The 9,379-nt window shown below is 43.6% G+C and overlaps 1 long non-coding RNA gene across 5 annotated transcripts; it reads left to right on the forward strand.

Annotated features, from left to right (window-relative positions):
• The first annotated feature begins 5,729 nt into the window (after positions 1-5,729).
• Positions 5,730-8,749, forward strand: LOC119268575. Of its 5 annotated transcripts, XR_005133225.1 has the most exons (5): positions 5,730-6,561; positions 6,639-6,748; positions 6,888-7,974; positions 8,135-8,239; positions 8,318-8,749. It is a non-coding gene; the product is annotated as an uncharacterized LOC119268575 (long non-coding RNA). The 5 variants fall into 5 exon arrangements; XR_005133226.1 differs by lacking the exons at positions 8,135-8,239; positions 8,318-8,749 and having other exon boundaries at positions 6,888-7,075; positions 7,771-8,108; XR_005133224.1 differs by lacking the exons at positions 8,135-8,239; positions 8,318-8,749 and having other exon boundaries at positions 5,730-6,094; positions 6,334-6,561; positions 6,888-8,108.
• The last annotated feature ends 630 nt before the right edge of the window (positions 8,750-9,379 follow it).

The following is a 9,379-nucleotide window of genomic DNA, read 5'->3' on the forward strand; positions in this document are numbered from 1 at the left end:
GCACTTAGTCTCAGGCTTAGGATCAGACTTGGGCTTCTTCACTTGAGCAGCAACTTGCTTGCTGTTCTTTTTGAAGTTCCCCTTCTTCCCTCTGCCCTTTTCTTGAAACTAGTGGTCTTGTCTACCATCAACACTTGATGTTTTTCTTGATTTCTACCTTCATCAATTTCCGCATTACGAAGAGCTTGGGAATCGTTTCCGTTATCCCTTGCATATCATAGTTCATCACAGAGTTCTACTAACTTGGTGATGGTGACTAGAGAATTCTGTCAATCACTATCTTATCTGGAAGATTAACTCCCACTTGATTCAAGCGATTGTAGTACTCAGACAATCTGGGCACATGCTCACTAGTTGAGAGATTCTCCTCCATCTTTTAGCTATAGAACTTGTTGGAGACTTCATATTTCTCAACTCGGGTATTTGCTTGAAATATTAACTTCAACTCCTGGAACATCTCATATGGTCCATGACGTTCAAAACGTCTTCGAAGTCCCGATTCTAAGCCATTAAGCATGGTGCACTAAACTATCAAGTAGTCATCATATTGAGCTAGCCAAACGTTCATAATGTCTGCATCTGCTCTTGCAATAGGTCTGTCACCTAGCGGTGCATCAAGGACATAATTCTTCTGTGCAGCAATGAGGATAAACCTCAGATCACGGATCCAATCCGCATCTTTGCTACTAACATCTTTCAACACAATTTTCTCTAGGAACATATCAAAATAAACACAGGGAAGCAACAACGCGAGCTATTGATCTACAACATGATTTGCAAAATACTACCAGGACTAAGTTCATGATAAATTTAAGTTCAATTTAATCATATTACTTAAGAACTCCCACTTAGATAGACATCCCTCTATTCCTCTAAGTGATCACGTGATCCAAATCAACTAAACTATGTCCGATCATCACGTGAGATGGAGTAGTTTCATTGGTGAACATCACTATGTTGATCATATCTACTATATTATTCATGCTCGACCTTTCGGTCTCCGTGTTCCGAGGCCATATCTGTATATGCTTGGCTCGTCAAATATAACCTGAGTATTCCGCGTGTGCAACTCTTTTGCACCCGTTGTATTTGAACGTAGAGCCTATCACACCCGATCATCACGTGGTGTCTCAGCACGAAGAACTTTCGCAATGGTGCATACTCAGGGAGAACACTTCTTGATAATTAGTGAGAGATCATCTTAAAATGCTACCGTCAAACTAAGCAAAATAAGATGTATAAAAGATAAACATCATATGCAATCAAAACATGTGACATGATATGGCCATCATCATCTTGCGCCTTTGATCTCCATCTCCAAAGTACTGTCATGATCTCTATCGTCACCGGCATGACACCATGATCTCCATCATCTTGATCTATATCAATGTGTCGTCACACGATCGTCTCGCCAACTATTGCTCTTGCAACTATTGCTATCGCATAGCGATAAAGTAAAGCAATTATTTGGCGCTTGCATCTTATGCAATAAAGAGACAACCATAAGGCTTTTGCCAGTTGCCGATAACTTTAACAAAACATGATCATCTCATACAACAACTTATATCTCATCACGTTTTGACCATATCACATCACAACATGCCCTGCAAAAACAAGTTAGACGTCCTCTATTTTGTTGTTGCAAGTTTTATGTGGCTGCTACGGACTTAAGCAAGAACCAATCTTACCTACGCATCAAAACCACAACGATAGTTTGTCAAGTTGGTGCTGTTTTAACCTTCGCAAGGACCGGGCGTAGCCACACTCGGTTCAACTAAAGTTGGAGAAACTGACACCCGCCAGCCACCTGTGTGCAAAGCACGTCGGTAGAACTAGTCTCGCGTAAGCGTACGCGTAATGTCGGTCCGGGCCGCTTCATCCAACAATACCGCCGAACCAAAGTATGACATGCTGGTAAGCAGTATGACTTATATCGCCCATAACTCACTGGTGTTCTACTCGTGCATATAACATCAAACCATAAAAACCTAGGCTCTGATACCACTGTTGGGGAACGTAGTAATTTCAAAACTTTCCTACGCACACGCAAGATCATGGTGATGCATAGCAATGAGAGGGGAGAGTGTGATCTACGTACCCTTGTAGATCGACAACGGAAGCGTTTGGTTGATGTAGTCGTACGTCTCCACGACCCGATCGATCAAGCACCGAAACTACGGCACTCCGAGTTCTAGCACACGTTCAGCTCGATGACGATCCCCGGACTCCGATCCAGCAAAGTGTCGGCGAAGAGTTCCGTCAGCACGACGGTGTGGTGACGATCTTGATGTACTACTGTCGCAGGGCTTCGCCTAAGCACTGCTACAATACGACCGAGGTGGAATATGGTGGAGGGGGGCACCGCACACGGCTAAGGAACGATCACGAAGATCAACTTGTGTGTCTATGGGGTGCCCCCTGCCCCCGTATATAAAGGAGTGGAGGAGGGGAGGGCCGGCCCTCTCTATGGCGCGTCCTAGGGGAGTCCTACTCCCACCGGGAGTAGGATTCCCCCTTTCCTAGTCCAACTAGGAGTCCTTCCATGTAGTAGGAGTAGGAAACAAGGAAGGGGCGCAGCCCCTCCCCCTAGTCCAATTCGGACTAGGCCTTGGGGGCGCGTGGCCTGCCCTAGGCAGCCCCTCTCTCTTTCTCGTATGGCCCAATAAGGCCCAATACTTCTCCCAGCGAATTCCCGTAACTCTCCGGTACTCTAAAAAATACCCGAATCACTCGGAACCTTTCCGAAGTCCGAATATAGTCGTCCAATATATCGATCTTTACGTCTCGACCATTTCGAGACTCCTCGTTATGTCCCCGATCTCATCCGGGACTTCGAACTCCTTCGGTACATCAAAACTCATAAACTCATAATATAACTGTCATCGAAACCTTAAGCGTGCGGACCCTACGGTTCGAGAACAATGTAGACATGACTGAGACACGTCTCCGGTCAATAACCAATAGCGGGACCTGGATGCCCATATTGGCTCATACATATTCTACGAAGATCTTTATCGGTCAGACCGCATAACAACATACGTTATTCCCTTTGTCATCGGTATGTTACTTGCCTGAGATTCGATCATCGGTATCCAATACCTAGTTCAATCTTGTTACCGGCAAGTCTCTTTACTCGTTTCGTAATACATCATCCCGCAACTAACTCATTAGTTGCAATGCTTGCAAGGCTTATGTGATGTGCATTACCGAGAGGGCCCAGAGATACCTCTCCGACAATCGGAGTGACAAATCCTAATCTCGAAATACGCCAACCCAACATGTACCTTTGGAGACACCTGTAGAGCACCTTTATAATCACCCAGTTACGTTGTGACGTTTGGTAGCACACAAAGTGTTCCTCCGGTAAACGGGAGTTGCATAATCTCATAGTCATAGGAACATGTATAAGTCATGAAGAAAGCAATAGCAACATACTAAACGATCGGGTGCTAAGCTAATGGAATGGGTTATGTCAATCAGATCATTCACCTAATGATGTGATCCCGTTAATCAAATAACAATTCTTTGTCCATGGTTAGGAAACATAACCATCTTTGATTAACGAGCTAGTCAAGTAGAGGCATACTAGTGACACTTTGTTTGTCTATGTATTCACACATGTATTATGTTTCCGGTTAATACAATTCTAGCATGAATAATAAACATTTATCATGATCTAAGGAAATAAATAATAACTTTATTATTGCCTCTAGGGCATATTTCCTTCACTAGCTTGACTTCTAATAATAGTAGAAATCTAGGTGGCTTTGGAACAGCGGACGGAAGTAGAAAAGGATCCACACGAAGGGATCTGGGGCAGTAGAGCAAGGCAGGTTTCGAAGGAATATATACCTGAGGGTCATCGGCATGTGGCAAAGACGGTGTCGGGAGGCCGCATCTTGGCCACAATACCGCAGGGAGGAAGAAGGGGTCGGAGGCCCTCCTGAGCCGGCGCTCTCTCGGAGAGAACGGCATGGCCGCCGATCGGGACGCGTGGGCAGCCGTTGGTCTCCTCCTCGCCGCCGACGACAGCGTGAATGATGCACCTACACCCCTGCCCCGGTCGAGGTTGTCCGGCCGGATTTGTGACCAGCCGTGAGCTGAGAGAGAGTGTGGCCACCTATGTGTTGCTTAGATCTGGAGAGCATGAGAGAGTGAACGAGAGGAACCCTAGTAAAGCAAGCGCTAAGGCTCCTGCTTTTATATATAGTGGAGTGATTTTGTTGTACCAGCTTAAAAAAAATGCGCTCCTACGTGTACGCGCGAGTGGGTGTGAGAGAACTAGTGCGTGCATGCACCGCTTCTCTTCGTGAGAGTACAATATACTATGCCCAATGAACGTTCGCCGCAAGAGTAATAGTATAAGTGTGTGATGTGTGAGCTAAAATAAAATGTGCGCGCCGTCTTTTGTTTTTTAGAAGTTCTGAGGGTAGGGTGTGAAGAGCACATATGTGCGTGACATCTACCTGCAGATAGATGGTGGGTGCGATGTGCGAGTCTACGAGAGGACTCGGGAGAGTTGCGACTCGTGAGGGTGCGTGTGCGTGAGAGAGAGGGGGCACGTATCAATGCAATGCATGTTTCCGTAAATCATTACCCGACAAACGTTCGCCACAAGCCTTTTTCTAACGAACGCCGTAAGAACCGTTAGATCGGCATCCGATAGTGTCAGTTTTGCCATGTCATTTAACAGAACAGCCACTCCTCCTACGCACAAATCTTTCACATGAGTGTTAGCAATTACCGTATGCTCCCTCCGTTCCGAAATGCAGTGCATATAGCTTTATTGAAAATTCAAACCTCGCAAACTTTTACCGAGTTTTCATGTACCAAATTGCACATGTAGAATACCATGTATATATCATTTCATTCATCTTCGAGAGGTAACTATAAATATGGGTGAGGAGTCTACAAAGAAAAACCATCGTATCACCCGCATCAATTTCAAGCATCCTTTAGTGTCGAGGAATATCATAGGAACTCTATATGATATGATTTCTATAGGATTTTTCCTTTAGAGCCAATTGGTTCATAGGAATAGATTCATATACTCCACATTTCAAAGGAAATAAATATGATATCATTTCTATAGCTTTAGAGCCACTTGGTTCATATGAATGGATTCCTATACTCCCTTAATTTCAAAGGAAAATAAACATTAGCGTATATTCAATAGAAAAGTTCCTATGATATGAACCAAATTACATCTCTTTTCTAATCCCTCCTCATAGGAATTGAGATACATGTCATCTCTAGATTCAATAGAAAAGTTCCTATGATGTGAACCAAATGGCATCTCTTTTTCAATCCCTACTCATAGGAATTAAGATGCTCCATGTCATCTCTTTCCCTACAACTTTCATGTATACATCTTCTATTCATAAATAGATAGTGCAACTCACTAATAGCTTTTTTCCAAAACATACAACTATAGCACAAGAACTATATAGTGTGCTAATTAAGGACAGTAAAACTGAGCCTAAAGCGAGCTCTCTCAGCGATTTGCGTTTCTGCGTCCGTTTTCATCGTCTCGACGTTGGTGGCCGTCAAATCAACCTGTCCCGCACTGTGTGAAACCTGGACCAGCTGTTCTGTGGGCTGCTGCTCCCGAGGCCGAAACGAAGGCCTCTGGTGCACTGGGCCACCGGCCAGCAGCCAGCCCATTCCAGCGCTACTGGGCTTCGCTAAAGGGATCCAGTGGATGCGAGGCATACAGAGAGCAGCGACCGTGTCCATCCATCCAGTCCTGATTCAAGGCGCAGCGGAGTAACCGCGTTCAATCCATCCAGTCTAGATGGCTGGTGTGCGTTGCTCGATTGGATCCGCCGGAGGTGCGGGATGGGACCGAGGCAAGCCGATGCGTGCGATCGATCGACCGGAGGAGCGGAGCAGCCCTCGCGTGCCGGACGTCGCAATGCGTGCGATCCGACCTTCGCCGTGGCCTGCAGTGCGTTCAGGTGGTGGGGGGCATGGAATCCCAGGCGCCGACACGAGGCTGTGGCGCGAGCATTGAATCATGCGCTGTCGATTCGAGTTTCATTTGTTGGTGATTCCATAATTAAATTGCAGTTTCTACACGCCATTACTGGTAATGGTATGTGCCGCTCGAGTCCTCCAATAATTCAGAGCTATGTCTTTACTGTACGCGCCTCCATATGATCCGTTTTGCTGCTCTTTGTCAATTCCCCTCCAGCCCTCCTGCAAAATCTTCTCCCGCAACCATGACTGTTCGTGGCCTGTCTGACATACTTCCTACTACCTCTTCCTTTCCCCAAACTTGTGCATATCCATGTTCTTATTTAGACTACTCTTTTTGTTCCCAAATGATTGCAGGTTTTCTAGCTCGTTGGAGTTTGCTTGCGGTGGGCTTGCTCTTCGATGGTTCTGCTTGATTACAAGGTGAAGCACTACCCAGTGTTCTGTGATACCGTTCCTTCAACCTTGCACGCCCCCACCCCTCGCAATAGCAGGCGACACCTGGAGATGGCGACGGCAGCATTGCCAGCTGCACTCATGCGCCTCTTCCCCCGTCAGACTGACTTTCGTCCTTGGTGACTCATGGTGCGGCCTCTATCTTTATGATTTTCTTTTTCCACCCGATGATTACATTATTTCCTCCCAATCTAAATTTTGTACAGTAATTATAAATACTAGGAGGTTGTCAATTGATTTGACCAGATACTGGAGAATGGTATCGAGTTTTTATTCCAAATTCTTCGGCCGATAATCTCTAATGGCTTCCCAACAGGTAGTTAATTACTTCACGTGTACTGTTATGTCTTATCGCTTCATGTTTTATCATATATGTTTTTACCGCATACGATTGCTCACGTAACATGTTTTGGTGTTATTCATAACATGGTGCTATTTGCTGCTGCATGTGACAGGTTAATTAGAACACTATAGTAAAATGCGAAAAAAATTTGTAGCCGTACTGTTCTAGAGGAGGGGTGAAGCCTCAATATGGTCTGCTTCTATCCACAAATGAGCAAAGCTCAATAATCTTGCGGACATTTCTACATATGTATGTGGATTTTCAAGACAGGTACAGGCATTGCATCATTCCAAGCATAAGGTGAGTTTCTTTCTAGAATTCGAACAGAATATGAATCAAGCTGCAAGGAACTTCACTCCAAGAGATCTCAGATCCATGCCTAAAACTGAAACTTCTCAGTTCTTGACAAACTAATAGTATTTCACAATGTGCTCACGTTTTTGTCGCCTTCCATGTAGATGCAGCCTTTCCCTTCTGGGATGTTCATGCGCAGCTTTTTCTAACTTACAGTATTGAATTTTCATCCAGATTATCACCGATGGAACCACCAGCTAATAAAATGGGGCAGAAATGCGTCCTCTATTTGCTCATACCATGCACACGAATGGATAATGAAATAAGTTATTTACTCTTCAGTTACACATAAATCTAAATAGTTCTCTTCTATTTTCTCCCTACCATGCACGAGAGAGTAGTTATTTACTCTTTAGTTACACATAGCATCTAAATAGTAGTAATTGATATCCTATAAAAACCTTAATTTGGATCCATCAACTGATAATCATGCAATCAGTTAACCTCGCTGCTCACATGCCATCCCTCTATTTATATACATGTTTGTAGCTAAGTAGCAACTGACATCTTATAAATATCATTAATTTCCACTGGCCATTAACAATTCTGCATCCATTTAAACTGACTGCTACGTGCCATCCCTCTGCTTACATAGAACGTCTGTAGTAGATATTGGAACACTCAACAATTCCTACTCGTAGGTACCACGCCTACACTCTCCTTATGTATTACGCTGGTGCTGTGAGGAATCTGGCTGGAGCAAAACCAATGCATTTTCAAGGCAAAACATGCACTGGCTGCTGACATGGTGGCGGCGAGCCGACAAGCCGTCCAACTATGGCGCCAAGCTGGAGCAAAGTGCTTAGAACTACCTTTTGTTGAGCTACCGGCAGGAATCGACTAATGTAACTTTTCATTTTTTGGACCCTTTGATCTTCGGATCTACGCCATGTGTTTGCTTTTCCCATTGCTTCCTGCTTAATATATGAATGCCGGCAGCGCTGGATCTTTCAAAAAAAAAACACTCTCCTTATGTATATTTGTCTACTTTGCACTCAAACGTAGATGAATCAATCTGGGGATGAGTCTCATCCAAGGATGGCTTAAAGTATAGAGCATGCATTAGATGATACGTTGAACCACGATGAATCTACTCACTCCTCCTCAAAGGTACCAACTATTGAATACTCTCATGCTTTGTACCTTGCACCTTTTCCTTCACAGATCATTTCTCAACTTTATTTGTAGATATATCATGTGGTGACAAAACCTATGCAAGAAACCTTCAAGCCACCGACGCTAAAGATAATGTCCAACTAAGCACGAGGGTACAAGGATCCTTCCACGTTCAATTCCTTTCACAGAATTAGACCCAAGTTCTTCACTTGGAAGTTATTATTAACCCAACATATGTTTTTGCTGCCACCTAATTATGAAACCAAAATTTGTATATTGTCAGGAAAGATTGGAATTCTGTGAAAGGAATTGGATGTGTAATGTTTTAGATCATATAGTCCCAGTATTATTAAGCCATCATGTACTTGAAGTTATTTGTGCCCTTAGAATGCCGCGTTTAGCAAATCTAAGAACATGCCCTTCCTTCAGTTATGTACTCATAAGTATTTGGCAGATTTGAACGTGCAATCATCTGAAAGCTTACTCCTTCCATTTATGTTCTCATTATAACCATTCAGGGACCTTGAATCTGATTTGTCCAATGTGATCTTACATTAGAAAAAACATGCTTCATTATGAATCTGATTTGTCCAATGTGATCTTACATTAGAAAAAAACATGCTTCATTATGGGGAAACAAAGTTGATTTAAGCAATAGAACATTGATAACCAAATTTATTTTCTCTTTAGTCAATCCTCCATAGTAACGTCTTTTTCTTTCAAATTGACCAAAAAAACATGTATCAATATTGCTTATAATGCGCAAACAGATTTATCCCACACGGCAAGACACTGCTACAATTGATGTGCAAAATTATTCCATATGTATTAATGGACTAGCTATTATCAGCTTCATGGGAGACACTATCACCTTGTATCAACATATTATTATATTTATAAACTAACATAAACTCTAAGTTTGTCCATAGATTTCTAACACTCTCATGCAACATTCAAAATAGACGGGCGCGGCAACGCGCGCATCGACGATCTAGTAACTTTGAAAGATGGTCGCTGGATGAAGCTAACCCGATAGTGCAGAGATAGGCAAATCCGAGCACTATTGGCCGTTGGATATCATCAACATTCCACCAGATCTGCCACATGTACAATTTAGAAGACTCCATGGTTGAA

Source organism: Triticum dicoccoides, chromosome 3A (assembly GCF_002162155.2).
Source record: "Triticum dicoccoides isolate Atlit2015 ecotype Zavitan chromosome 3A, WEW_v2.0, whole genome shotgun sequence".
NCBI lineage: Eukaryota > Viridiplantae > Streptophyta > Magnoliopsida > Poales > Poaceae > Triticum > Triticum dicoccoides.